Genomic DNA, 15,585 nt, shown 5'->3' on the forward strand with positions numbered 1-15,585 from the left:
CAGTCATAATTACAGATTGTTACCTAGTGCGGAATTCCTAATGCCTCATTGTTCTGTGTAATTGTCACCCATGGCAATTGGTCAAATGGTGCCCTGACATCATAATGCTACTGCAGGATGTCATCTGACATGATGGCAAGCAATAGAATACATTTATCATGGTATTGAAATGGGTAGTAGGAAAGACAGGACTCCAGGCTGAAGGCAAAGATTGTGAGATTAAATAAACAAGGAAATTACATCAGATTTATTCATTAGTTTTATGGTGTCGGTGATCATAATATTCTCAGGTTCTCTATAGGTGAACTGATAGGGATTTGCAAGAATGAAGATGTCAGAATATGTTGTTTATAGCTTTTCTCATTCCCACTAACTGTAGCATAAACCTTCCTCCGTAAACTTATCAGATCACTTAATGGTCATTGGTGTACCATAACCTAAACAAATTGCTGTGAGCAAGGTACACTGTCACTTGGATAGCAATGAGATCTTTTTATCTACATTCTAATATAGGTGCTAGGGTTGTGTAGAGAGTGGTAGGAAAGGAGGATTGAGATTGACAGGTATGCTAGGTTGAAAATAATATTGAGATTTGAATTCTTTTTGAGCTGTGGATTTTCAAATATTATAGACGTCATAGTACTGATTAATAACCCTTTATCAAAATCTGTTTGTTGTTGTGTTGCATTAGTTTGGGAATATTCAGGTTCTGTTAATAGACTAACAGTAGACTTTTCCATTTGCAGAATATATTGAATGACCAGCAGAGGCAGTGTTGCAGAAGATGATTTCTCTGAGTTGCTGAACCCAAAACAAAACAAAAAAAAAAGTTCAGCAGCTTTCGGCTCGATTTACCAGTTTACATGGTGAGTCAAACTCTCAATTTACCATTTTGCTTGTCCTTAAAAGAAGTTCAAGGCATCTGATGGCTCTCAGCTCCTTTTAGTGGGGTATTACGCAAGAATATTATTTGTCAAGACTGAAGCGATATGGATGGCGCCATGGTCATCATGATAGCTTTTCAAAGATGTTGATTGTCTACAAGGCTGACAATCCTACTTTAAATACTTGTTCTAACAATATGTCAACAGAGAAAATTAGTGTCTTTGAGGTTGAAATGAGGTGTCTTATATTGGAGCAATTGACTTACTCTCGCATGGAGGGAAGCTAATTTAACCTTCCTACCTTCACACTGCATGTGTGACTCTTATACTCAAGAAGGATTTCTCTTTAGGAGACTCTGTGTTCTTGTACCTCCAGACCCCTTTCAAAACAGGAGCCCAATGCTTTCAATATTGCAGAGTCCTTTCCCATTACACCTCCCACTTGGCTTGCAGTCATAATTACAGATCGTTACCTAGTGCGGAATTCCTAATGCCTCATTGTTCTGTGTAATTGTCACCCATGGCAATTGGTCAAATGGTGCCCTGACATCATAATGCTTCTGCAGGATGTCATCTGACATGAGGGCAAGCAATAGAATACATTTATCATGGTATTGAAATGGGTAGTAGGAAAGACAGGACTCCAGGCTGAAGGCAAAGATTGTGAGATGAAATAAACAAGGAAATTACATGAGATTTATTCATTAGTTTTATGGTGTCGGTGATCATAATATTCTCAGGTTCTCTATAGGTGAACTGATATGGATTTGCAAGAATGAAGATGTCAGAATATGTTGTTTATAGCTTTTCTCATTCCCACTAACTGTAGCAAAAACCTTCCTCCGTAAACTTATCGGATCACTTAATGGTCATTGGTGTACCATAACCTAAAAGAATTGCTGTGAGCAGGGTACGCTGTTGCTTTGGTAGCAATGAGATCTTTTTATCTACATTCTAATATAGGTGCTAGGGTTGTGTAGAGAGTGGTAGGAAAGGAGGATTAAGATTGACAGGTATGCTAGGTTGAAAATAATATTGAAATTTGAATTATTTTTGAGCTGTGGATTTTCAAATATTATAGACGTCATAGTACTGATTAATAACCCTTAATCAAAATCTGTTTGTTTTTGTGTTGCATTAGTTTGGGAATATTCAGGTTCTGTTAATAGACTAACAGTGGACTTTTCCATTTGCAGAATATATTGAATGACCAGCAGAGGCAGTGTTGCAGAAGACGATTTCTCTGAGTTGCTGAACCCAAAACAAAACAAAAAAAAAGTTCAGCAGCTTTCGGCTCGATTTACCCGTTTACATGGTGAGTCAAACTCTCAATTTACCATTTTGCTTGTCCTTAAAAGAAGTTCAATGCATCTGATGGCTCTCAGCTCCTTTTAGTGGGGTATTACGCAAGAATATTATTTGTCAAGACTGAAGAGATATGGATGGCACCATGGTCATCAGGATAGCTTTTCAAAGATGTTGATTGTCTACAAGGCTGACAATCCTACTTTAAATACTTGTTCTAACAATATGTCAACAGAGAAAATTAGTGTCTTTGAGGTTGAAATGAGGTGTCTTATAGTGGGGCAATTGACTTACTCTCGCATGGAGGGAAGCTAATTTAACCTTCCTACCTTCACACTGTATGTGTGACTCTTATACTCAAGAAGGATTTCTCTTTAGGAGACTCTGTGTTCTTGTACCTCCAGACCCCTTTCAAAACAGGAGCCCAATGCTTTCAATATTGCAGAGTCCTTTCCCATTACACCTCCCACTTGGCTTGCAGTCATAATTACAGATCGTTACCTAGTGCGGAATTCCTAATGCCTCATTGTTCTGTGTAATTGTCACCCATGGTAATTGGTCAAATGGTGCCCTGACATCATAATGCTACTGCAGGATGTCATCTGACATGAGGGCAAGCAATAGAATACATTTATCATGGTATTGAAATGGGTAGTAGGAAAGACAGGACTCCAGGCTGAAGGCAAAGATTGTGAGATGAAATAAACAAGGAAATTACATGAGATTTATTCATTAGTTTTATGGTGTCGGTGATCATAATATTCTCAGGTTCTCTCTAGGTGAACTGATAGGGATTTGCAAGAATGAAGATGTCAGAATATGTTGTTTATAGCTTTTCTCATTCCCACTAACTGTAGCAGAAACCTTCCTCCGTAAACTTATCAGATCACTTAATGGACATTGGTGTACCATAACCTAAAAGAATTACTGTGAGCAGGGTACGCTGTTGCTTTGGTAGCAATGAGATCTTTTTATCTACATTCTAATATAGGTGCTAGGGTTGTGTAGAGAGTGGTAGGAAATGAGGATTAAGATTGACAGGTATGCTAGGTTGAAAATAATATTGAAATTTGAATTCTTTTTGAGCTGTGGATTTTTAAATATTATAGACGTCATAGTACTGATTAATAACCCTTTATCAAAATCTGTTTGTTGTTGTGTTGCATTAGTTTGGGAATATTCAGGTTCTGTTAATAGACTAACAGTAGACTTTTCCATTTGCAGAATATATTGAATGACCAGCAGAGGCAGTGTTGCAGAAGATGATTTCTCTGAGTTGCTGAACCCAAAACAAAACAAAAAAAAAGTTCAGCAGCTTTTGGATCGATTTTCCAGTTTACATGGTGAGTCAAACTCTCAATTAACCATTTTGCTTGTCCTTAAAAGAAGTTCAATGCATCTGATGGCTCTCAGCTCCTTTTAGTGGGGTATTACGCTAGAATATTATTTGTCAAGACTGAAGCGATATGGATGGCGCCATGGTCATCATGATAGCTTTTCTAAAATGTTGATTGTCTACAAGGCTGACAATCCTACTTTAAATACTTGTTCTAACAATATGTCAACAGAGAAAATTAGTGTCTTTGAGGTTGAAATGAGGTGTCTTATAGTGGGGCAATTGACTTACTCTCGCATGGAGGGAAGCTAATTTAACCTTCCTACCTTCACACTGTATGTGTGACTCTTATACTCAAGAAGGATTTCTCTTTAGGAGACTCTGTGTTCTTGTACCTCCAGACCCCTTTCAAAACAGGAGCCCAATGCTTTCAATATTGCAGAGTCCCTTCCCATTACACCTCCCACTTGGCTTGCAGTCATAATTACAGATCGTTACCTAGTGCGGAATTCCTAATGCCTCATTGTTCTGTGTAATTGTCACCCATGGTAATTGGTCAAATGGTGCCCTGACATCATAATGCTACTGCAGGATGTCATCTGACATGAGGGCAAGCAATAGAATACATTTATCATGGTATTGAAATGGGTAGTAGGAAAGACAGGACTCCAGGCTGAAGGCAAAGATTGTGAGATGAAATAAACAAGGAAATTACATGAGATTTATTCATTAGTTTTATGGTGTCGGTGATCATAATATTCTCAGGTTCTCTCTAGGTGAACTGATAGGGATTTGCAAGAATGAAGATGTCAGAATATGTTGTTTATAGCTTTTCTCATTCCCACTAACTGTAGCAGAAACCTTCCTCCGTAAACTTATCAGATCACTTAATGGACATTGGTGTACCATAACCTAAAAGAATTACTGTGAGCAGGGTACGCTGTTGCTTTGGTAGCAATGAGATCTTTTTATCTACATTCTAATATAGGTGCTAGGGTTGTGTAGAGAGTGGTAGGAAATGAGGATTAAGATTGACAGGTATGCTAGGTTGAAAATAATATTGAAATTTGAATTCTTTTTGAGCTGTGGATTTTTAAATATTATAGACGTCATAGTACTGATTAATAACCCTTTATCAAAATCTGTTTGTTGTTGTGTTGCATTAGTTTGGGAATATTCAGGTTCTGTTAATAGACTAACAGTAGACTTTTCCATTTGCAGAATATATTGAATGACCAGCAGAGGCAGTGTTGCAGAAGATGATTTCTCTGAGTTGCTGAACCCAAAACAAAACAAAAAAAAAGTTCAGCAGCTTTTGGATCGATTTTCCAGTTTACATGGTGAGTCAAACTCTCAATTAACCATTTTGCTTGTCCTTAAAAGAAGTTCAATGCATCTGATGGCTCTCAGCTCCTTTTAGTGGGGTATTACGCTAGAATATTATTTGTCAAGACTGAAGCGATATGGATGGCGCCATGGTCATCATGATAGCTTTTCTAAAATGTTGATTGTCTACAAGGCTGACAATCCTACTTTAAATACTTGTTCTAACAATATGTCAACAGAGAAAATTAGTGTCTTTGAGGTTGAAATGAGGTGTCTTATATTGGAGCAATTGACTTACTCTCGCATGGAGGGAAGCTAATTTAACCTTCCTACCTTCACACTGCATGTGTGACTCTTATACTCAAGAAGGATTTCTCTTTAGGAGACTCTGTGTTCTTGTACCTCCAGACCCCTTTCAAAACAGGAGCCCAATGCTTTCAATATTGCAGAGTCCTTTCCCATTACACCTCCCACTTGGCTTGCAGTCATAATTACAGATCGTTACCTAGTGCGGAATTCCTAATGCCTCATTGTTCTGTGTAATTGTCACCCATGGCAATTGGTCAAATGGTGCCCTGACATCATAATGCTTCTGCAGGATGTCATCTGACATGAGGGCAAGCAATAGAATACATTTATCATGGTATTGAAATGGGTAGTAGGAAAGACAGGACTCCAGGCTGAAGGCAAAGATTGTGAGATGAAATAAACAAGGAAATTACATGAGATTTATTCATTAGTTTTATGGTGTCGGTGATCATAATATTCTCAGGTTCTCTCTAGGTGAACTGATAGGGATTTGCAAGAATGAAGATGTCAGAATATGTTGTTTATAGCTTTTCTCATTCCCACTAACTGTAGCAGAAACCTTCCTCCGTAAACTTATCAGATCACTTAATGGACATTGGTGTACCATAACCTAAAAGAATTACTGTGAGCAGGGTACGCTGTTGCTTTGGTAGCAATGAGATCTTTTTATCTACATTCTAATATAGGTGCTAGGGTTGTGTAGAGAGTGGTAGGAAATGAGGATTAAGATTGACAGGTATGCTAGGTTGAAAATAATATTGAAATTTGAATTCTTTTTGAGCTGTGGATTTTTAAATATTATAGACGTCATAGTACTGATTAATAACCCTTTATCAAAATCTGTTTGTTGTTGTGTTGCATTAGTTTGGGAATATTCAGGTTCTGTTAATAGACTAACAGTAGACTTTTCCATTTGCAGAATATATTGAATGACCAGCAGAGGCAGTGTTGCAGAAGATGATTTCTCTGAGTTGCTGAACCCAAAACAAAACAAAAAAAAAGTTCAGCAGCTTTTGGATCGATTTTCCAGTTTACATGGTGAGTCAAACTCTCAATTAACCATTTTGCTTGTCCTTAAAAGAAGTTCAATGCATCTGATGGCTCTCAGCTCCTTTTAGTGGGGTATTACGCTAGAATATTATTTGTCAAGACTGAAGCGATATGGATGGCGCCATGGTCATCATGATAGCTTTTCTAAAATGTTGATTGTCTACAAGGCTGACAATCCTACTTTAAATACTTGTTCTAACAATATGTCAACAGAGAAAATTAGTGTCTTTGAGGTTGAAATGAGGTGTCTTATAGTGGGGCAATTGACTTACTCTCGCATGGAGGGAAGCTAATTTAACCTTCCTACCTTCACACTGTATGTGTGACTCTTATACTCAAGAAGGATTTCTCTTTAGGAGACTCTGTGTTCTTGTACCTCCAGACCCCTTTCAAAACAGGAGCCCAATGCTTTCAATATTGCAGAGTCCCTTCCCATTACACCTCCCACTTGGCTTGCAGTCATAATTACAGATCGTTACCTAGTGCGGAATTCCTAATGCCTCATTGTTCTGTGTAATTGTCACCCATGGTAATTGGTCAAATGGTGCCCTGACATCATAATGCTACTGCAGGATGTCATCTGACATGAGGGCAAGCAATAGAATACATTTATCATGGTATTGAAATGGGTAGTAGGAAAGACAGGACTCCAGGCTGAAGGCAAAGATTGTGAGATGAAATAAACAAGGAAATTACATGAGATTTATTCATTAGTTTTATGGTGTCGGTGATCATAATATTCTCAGGTTCTCTCTAGGTGAACTGATAGGGATTTGCAAGAATGAAGATGTCAGAATATGTTGTTTATAGCTTTTCTCATTCCCACTAACTGTAGCAGAAACCTTCCTCCGTAAACTTATCAGATCACTTAATGGACATTGGTGTACCATAACCTAAAAGAATTACTGTGAGCAGGGTACGCTGTTGCTTTGGTAGCAATGAGATCTTTTTATCTACATTCTAATATAGGTGCTAGGGTTGTGTAGAGAGTGGTAGGAAATGAGGATTAAGATTGACAGGTATGCTAGGTTGAAAATAATATTGAAATTTGAATTCTTTTTGAGCTGTGGATTTTTAAATATTATAGACGTCATAGTACTGATTAATAACCCTTTATCAAAATCTGTTTGTTGTTGTGTTGCATTAGTTTGGGAATATTCAGGTTCTGTTAATAGACTAACAGTAGACTTTTCCATTTGCAGAATATATTGAATGACCAGCAGAGGCAGTGTTGCAGAAGATGATTTCTCTGAGTTGCTGAACCCAAAACAAAACAAAAAAAAAGTTCAGCAGCTTTTGGATCGATTTTCCAGTTTACATGGTGAGTCAAACTCTCAATTAACCATTTTGCTTGTCCTTAAAAGAAGTTCAATGCATCTGATGGCTCTCAGCTCCTTTTAGTGGGGTATTACGCTAGAATATTATTTGTCAAGACTGAAGCGATATGGATGGCGCCATGGTCATCATGATAGCTTTTCTAAAATGTTGATTGTCTACAAGGCTGACAATCCTACTTTAAATACTTGTTCTAACAATATGTCAACAGAGAAAATTAGTGTCTTTGAGGTTGAAATGAGGTGTCTTATATTGGAGCAATTGACTTACTCTCGCATGGAGGGAAGCTAATTTAACCTTCCTACCTTCACACTGCATGTGTGACTCTTATACTCAAGAAGGATTTCTCTTTAGGAGACTCTGTGTTCTTGTACCTCCAGACCCCTTTCAAAACAGGAGCCCAATGCTTTCAATATTGCAGAGTCCTTTCCCATTACACCTCCCACTTGGCTTGCAGTCATAATTACAGATCGTTACCTAGTGCGGAATTCCTAATGCCTCATTGTTCTGTGTAATTGTCACCCATGGCAATTGGTCAAATGGTGCCCTGACATCATAATGCTTCTGCAGGATGTCATCTGACATGAGGGCAAGCAATAGAATACATTTATCATGGTATTGAAATGGGTAGTAGGAAAGACAGGACTCCAGGCTGAAGGCAAAGATTGTGAGATGAAATAAACAAGGAAATTACATGAGATTTATTCATTAGTTTTATGGTGTCGGTGATCATAATATTCTCAGGTTCTCTATAGGTGAACTGATATGGATTTGCAAGAATGAAGATGTCAGAATATGTTGTTTATAGCTTTTCTCATTCCCACTAACTGTAGCAAAAACCTTCCTCCGTAAACTTATCGGATCACTTAATGGTCATTGGTGTACCATAACCTAAAAGAATTGCTGTGAGCAGGGTACGCTGTTGCTTTGGTAGCAATGAGATCTTTTTATCTACATTCTAATATAGGTGCTAGGGTTGTGTAGAGAGTGGTAGGAAAGGAGGAATAAGATTGACAGGTATGCTAGGTTGAAAATAATATTGAAATTTGAATTATTTTTGAGCTGTGGATTTTCAAATATTATAGACGTCATAGTACTGATTAATAACCCTTAATCAAAATCTGTTTGTTTTTGTGTTGCATTAGTTTGGGAATATTCAGGTTCTGTTAATAGACTAACAGTGGACTTTTCCATTTGCAGAATATATTGAATGACCAGCAGAGGCAGTGTTGCAGAAGACGATTTCTCTGAGTTGCTGAACCCAAAACAAAACAAAAAAAAGTTCAGCAGCTTTCGGCTCGATTTACCCGTTTACATGGTGAGTCAAACTCTCAATTTACCATTTTGCTTGTCCTTAAAAGAAGTTCAATGCATCTGATGGCTCTCAGCTCCTTTTAGTGGGGTATTACGCAAGAATATTATTTGTCAAGACTGAAGAGATATGGATGGCACCATGGTCATCAGGATAGCTTTTCAAAGATGTTGATTGTCTACAAGGCTGACAATCCTACTTTAAATACTTGTTCTAACAATATGTCAACAGAGAAAATTAGTGTCTTTGAGGTTGAAATGAGGTGTCTTATAGTGGGGCAATTGACTTACTCTCGCATGGAGGGAAGCTAATTTAACCTTCCTACCTTCACACTGTATGTGTGACTCTTATACTCAAGAAGGATTTCTCTTTAGGAGACTCTGTGTTCTTGTACCTCCAGACCCCTTTCAAAACAGGAGCCCAATGCTTTCAATATTGCAGAGTTCTTTCCCATTACACCTCCCACTTGGCTTGCAGTCATAATTACAGATCGTTACCTAGTGCGGAATTCCTAATGCCTCATTGTTCTGTGTAATTGTCACCCATGGTAATTGGTCAAATGGTGCCCTGACATCATAATGCTACTGCAGGATGTCATCTGACATGAGGGCAAGCAATAGAATACATTTATCATGGTATTGAAATGGGTAGTAGGAAAGACAGGACTCCAGGCTGAAGGCAAAGATTGTGAGATGAAATAAACAAGGAAATTACATGAGATTTATTCATTAGTTTTATGGTGTCGGTGATCATAATATTCTCAGGTTCTCTCTAGGTGAACTGATAGGGATTTGCAAGAATGAAGATGTCAGAATATGTTGTTTATAGCTTTTCTCATTCCCACTAACTGTAGCAGAAACCTTCCTCCGTAAACTTATCAGATCACTTAATGGACATTGGTGTACCATAACCTAAAAGAATTGCTGTGAGCAGGGTACGCTGTTGCTTTGGTAGCAATGAGATCTTTTTATCTACATTCTAATATAGGTGCTAGGGTTGTGTAGAGAGTGGTAGGAAATGAGGATTAAGATTGACAGGTATGCTAGGTTGAAAATAATATTGAAATTTGAATTCTTTTTGAGCTGTGGATTTTTAAATATTATAGACGTCATAGTACTGATTAATAACCCTTTATCAAAATCTGTTTGTTGTTGTGTTGCATTAGTTTGGGAATATTCAGGTTCTGTTTATAGACTAACAGTGGACTTTTCCATTTGCAGAATATATTGAATGACCAGCAGAGGCAGTGTTGCAGAAGATGATTTCTCTGAGTTGCTGAACCCAAAACAAAACAAAAAAAAAGTTCAGCAGCTTTTGGATCGATTTTCCAGTTTACATGGTGAGTCAAACTCTCAATTAACCATTTTGCTTGTCCTTAAAAGAAGTTCAATGCATCTGATGGCTCTCAGCTCCTTTTAGTGGGGTATTACGCTAGAATATTATTTGTCAAGACTGCAGAGATATGGATAGCGCCATTGGAATCAGGATAGCTTTTCTAAAATGTTGATTGTCTACAAGGCTGACAATCCTACTTTAAATACTTGTTCTAACAATATGTCAACAGAGAAAATTAGTGTCTTTGAGGTTGAAATGAGGTGTCTTATAGTGGGGCAATTGACTTACTCTCGCATGGAGGGAAGCTAATTTAACCTTCCTACCTTCACACTGCATGTGTGACTCTTATACTCAAGAAGGATTTCTCTTTAGGAGACTCTGTGTTCTTGTACCTCCAGACCCCTTTCAAAACAGGAGCCCAATGCTTTCAATATTGCAGAGTCCTTTCCCATTACACCTCCCACTTGGCTTGCAGTCATAATTACAGATTGTTACCTAGTGCGGAATTCCTAATGCCTCATTGTTCTGTGTAATTGTCACCCATGGCAATTGGTCAAATGGTGCCCTGACATCATAATGCTACTGCAGGATGTCATCTGACATGATGGCAAGCAATAGAATACATTTATCATGGTATTGAAATGGGTAGTAGGAAAGACAGGACTCCAGGCTGAAGGCAAAGATTGTGAGATTAAATAAACAAGGAAATTACATCAGATTTATTCATTAGTTTTATGGTGTCGGTGATCATAATATTCTCAGGTTCTCTATAGGTGAACTGATAGGGATTTGCAAGAATGAAGATGTCAGAATATGTTGTTTATAGCTTTTCTCATTCCCACTAACTGTAGCATAAACCTTCCTCCGTAAACTTATCAGATCACTTAATGGTCATTGGTGTACCATAACCTAAACAAATTGCTGTGAGCAAGGTACACTGTCACTTGGATAGCAATGAGATCTTTTTATCTACATTCTAATATAGGTGCTAGGGTTGTGTAGAGAGTGGTAGGAAAGGAGGATTGAGATTGACAGGTATGCTAGGTTGAAAATAATATTGAAATTTGAATTCTTTTTGAGCTGTGGATTTTCAAATATTATAGACGTCATAGTACTGATTAATAACCCTTTATCAAAATCTGTTTGTTGTTGTGTTGCATTAGTTTGGGAATATTCAGGTTCTGTTAATAGACTAACAGTAGACTTTTCCATTTGCAGAATATATTGAATGACCAGCAGAGGCAGTGTTGCAGAAGATGATTTCTCTGAGTTGCTGAACCCAAAACAAAACAAAAAAAAAAGTTCAGCAGCTTTCGGCTCGATTTACCAGTTTACATGGTGAGTCAAACTCTCAATTTACCATTTTGCTTGTCCTTAAAAGAAGTTCAAGGCATCTGATGGCTCTTAGCTCCTTTTAGTGGGGTATTACGCAAGAATATTATTTGTCAAGACTGAAGCGATATGGATGGCGCCATGGTCATCATGATAGCTTTTCAAAGATGTTGATTGTCTACAAGGCTGACAATCCTACTTTAAATACTTGTTCTAACAATATGTCAACAGAGAAAATTAGTGTCTTTGAGGTTGAAATGAGGTGTCTTATATTGGAGCAATTGACTTACTCTCGCATGGAGGGAAGCTAATTTAACCTTCCTACCTTCACACTGCATGTGTGACTCTTATACTCAAGAAGGATTTCTCTTTAGGAGACTCTGTGTTCTTGTACCTCCAGACCCCTTTCAAAACAGGAGCCCAATGCTTTCAATATTGCAGAGTCCTTTCCCATTACACCTCCCACTTGGCTTGCAGTCATAATTACAGATCGTTACCTAGTGCGGAATTCCTAATGCCTCATTGTTCTGTGTAATTGTCACCCATGGCAATTGGTCAAATGGTGCCCTGACATCATAATGCTTCTGCAGGATGTCATCTGACATGAGGGCAAGCAATAGAATACATTTATCATGGTATTGAAATGGGTAGTAGGAAAGACAGGACTCCAGGCTGAAGGCAAAGATTGTGAGATGAAATAAACAAGGAAATTACATGAGATTTATTCATTAGTTTTATGGTGTCGGTGATCATAATATTCTCAGGTTCTCTATAGGTGAACTGATATGGATTTGCAAGAATGAAGATGTCAGAATATGTTGTTTATAGCTTTTCTCATTCCCACTAACTGTAGCAAAAACCTTCCTCCGTAAACTTATCGGATCACTTAATGGTCATTGGTGTACCATAACCTAAAAGAATTGCTGTGAGCAGGGTACGCTGTTGCTTTGGTAGCAATGAGATCTTTTTATCTACATTCTAATATAGGTGCTAGGGTTGTGTAGAGAGTGGTAGGAAAGGAGGATTAAGATTGACAGGTATGCTAGGTTGAAAATAATATTGAAATTTGAATTATTTTTGAGCTGTGGATTTTCAAATATTATAGACGTCATAGTACTGATTAATAACCCTTAATCAAAATCTGTTTGTTTTTGTGTTGCATTAGTTTGGGAATATTCAGGTTCTGTTAATAGACTAACAGTGGACTTTTCCATTTGCAGAATATATTGAATGACCAGCAGAGGCAGTGTTGCAGAAGACGATTTCTCTGAGTTGCTGAACCCAAAACAAAACAAAAAAAAGTTCAGCAGCTTTCGGCTCGATTTACCCGTTTACATGGTGAGTCAAACTCTCAATTTACCATTTTGCTTGTCCTTAAAAGAAGTTCAATGCATCTGATGGCTCTCAGCTCCTTTTAGTGGGGTATTACGCAAGAATATTATTTGTCAAGACTGAAGAGATATGGATGGCACCATGGTCATCAGGATAGCTTTTCAAAGATGTTGATTGTCTACAAGGCTGACAATCCTACTTTAAATACTTGTTCTAACAATATGTCAACAGAGAAAATTAGTGTCTTTGAGGTTGAAATGAGGTGTCTTATAGTGGGGCAATTGACTTACTCTCGCATGGAGGGAAGCTAATTTAACCTTCCTACCTTCACACTGTATGTGTGACTCTTATACTCAAGAAGGATTTCTCTTTAGGAGACTCTGTGTTCTTGTACCTCCAGACCCCTTTCAAAACAGGAGCCCAATGCTTTCAATATTGCAGAGTCCTTTCCCATTACACCTCCCACTTGGCTTGCAGTCATAATTACAGATCGTTACCTAGTGCGGAATTCCTAATGCCTCATTGTTCTGTGTAATTGTCACCCATGGTAATTGGTCAAATGGTGCCCTGACATCATAATGCTACTGCAGGATGTCATCTGACATGAGGGCAAGCAATAGAATACATTTATCATGGTATTGAAATGGGTAGTAGGAAAGACAGGACTCCAGGCTGAAGGCAAAGATTGTGAGATGAAATAAACAAGGAAATTACATGAGATTTATTCATTAGTTTTATGGTGTCGGTGATCATAATATTCTCAGGTTCTCTCTAGGTGAACTGATAGGGATTTGCAAGAATGAAGATGTCAGAATATGTTGTTTATAGCTTTTCTCATTCCCACTAACTGTAGCAGAAACCTTCCTCCGTAAACTTATCAGATCACTTAATGGACATTGGTGTACCATAACCTAAAAGAATTGCTGTGAGCAGGGTACGCTGTTGCTTTGGTAGCAATGAGATCTTTTTATCTACATTCTAATATAGGTGCTAGGGTTGTGTAGAGAGTGGTAGGAAATGAGGATTAAGATTGACAGGTATGCTAGGTTGAAAATAATATTGAAATTTGAATTCTTTTTGAGCTGTGGATTTTTAAATATTATAGACGTCATAGTACTGATTAATAACCCTTTATCAAAATCTGTTTGTTGTTGTGTTGCATTAGTTTGGGAATATTCAGGTTCTGTTAATAGACTAACAGTGGACTTTTCCATTTGCAGAATATATTGAATGACCAGCAGAGGCAGTGTTGCAGAAGATGATTTCTCTGAGTTGCTGAACCCAAAACAAAACAAAAAAAAAGTTCAGCAGCTTTTGGATCGATTTTCCAGTTTACATGGTGAGTCAAACTCTCAATTAACCATTTTGCTTGTCCTTAAAAGAAGTTCAATGCATCTGATGGCTCTCAGCTCCTTTTAGTGGGGTATTACGCTAGAATATTATTTGTCAAGACTGCAGAGATATGGATAGCGCCATTGGAATCAGGATAGCTTTTCTAAAATGTTGATTGTCTACAAGGCTGACAATCCTACTTTAAATACTTGTTCTAACAATATGTCAACAGAGAAAATTAGTGTCTTTGAGGTTGAAATGAGGTGTCTTATAGTGGGGCAATTGACTTACTCTCGCATGGAGGGAAGCTAATTTAACCTTCCTACCTTCACACTGCATGTGTGACTCTTATACTCAAGAAGGATTTCTCTTTAGGAGACTCTGTGTTCTTGTACCTCCAGACCCCTTTCAAAACAGGAGCCCAATGCTTTCAATATTGCAGAGTCCTTTCCCATTACACCTCCCACTTGGCTTGCAGTCATAATTACAGATTGTTACCTAGTGCGGAATTCCTAATGCCTCATTGTTCTGTGTAATTGTCACCCATGGCAATTGGTCAAATGGTGCCCTGACATCATAATGCTACTGCAGGATGTCATCTGACATGATGGCAAGCAATAGAATACATTTATCATGGTATTGAAATGGGTAGTAGGAAAGACAGGACTCCAGGCTGAAGGCAAAGATTGTGAGATTAAATAAACAAGGAAATTACATCAGATTTATTCATTAGTTTTATGGTGTCGGTGATCATAATATTCTCAGGTTCTCTATAGGTGAACTGATAGGGATTTGCAAGAACGAAGATGTCAGAATATGTTGTTTATAGCTTTTCTCATTCCCACTAACTGTAGCATAAACCTTCCTCCGTAAACTTATCAGATCACTTAATGGTCATTGGTGTACCATAACCTAAACAAATTGCTGTGAGCAAGGTACACTGTCACTTGGATAGCAATGAGATCTTTTTATCTACATTCTAATATAGGTGCTAGGGTTGTGTAGAGAGTGGTAGGAAAGGAGGATTGAGATTGAGAGGTATGCTAGGTTGAAAATAATATTGAGATTTGAATTCTTTTTGAGCTGTGGATTTTCAAATATTATAGACGTCATAGTACTGATTAATAACCCTTTATCAAAATCTGTTTGTTGTTGTGTTGCATTAGTTTGGGAATATTCAGGTTCTGTTAATAGACTAACAGTGGACTTTTCCATTTGCAGAATATATTGAATGACCAGCAGAGGCAGTGTTGCAGAAGATGATTTCTCTGAGTTGCTGAACCCAAAACAAAACAAACAAAAAAGTTCAGCAGCTTTCGGCTCGATTTACCAGTTTACATGGTGAGTCAAACTCTCAATTTACCATTTTGCTTGTCCTTAAAAGAAGTTCAAGGCAT

The sequence above is a fragment of the Lissotriton vulgaris genome, chromosome 11 (genome assembly GCF_964263255.1).
Source record: "Lissotriton vulgaris chromosome 11, aLisVul1.2, whole genome shotgun sequence".
Lineage (NCBI taxonomy): Eukaryota > Metazoa > Chordata > Amphibia > Caudata > Salamandridae > Lissotriton > Lissotriton vulgaris.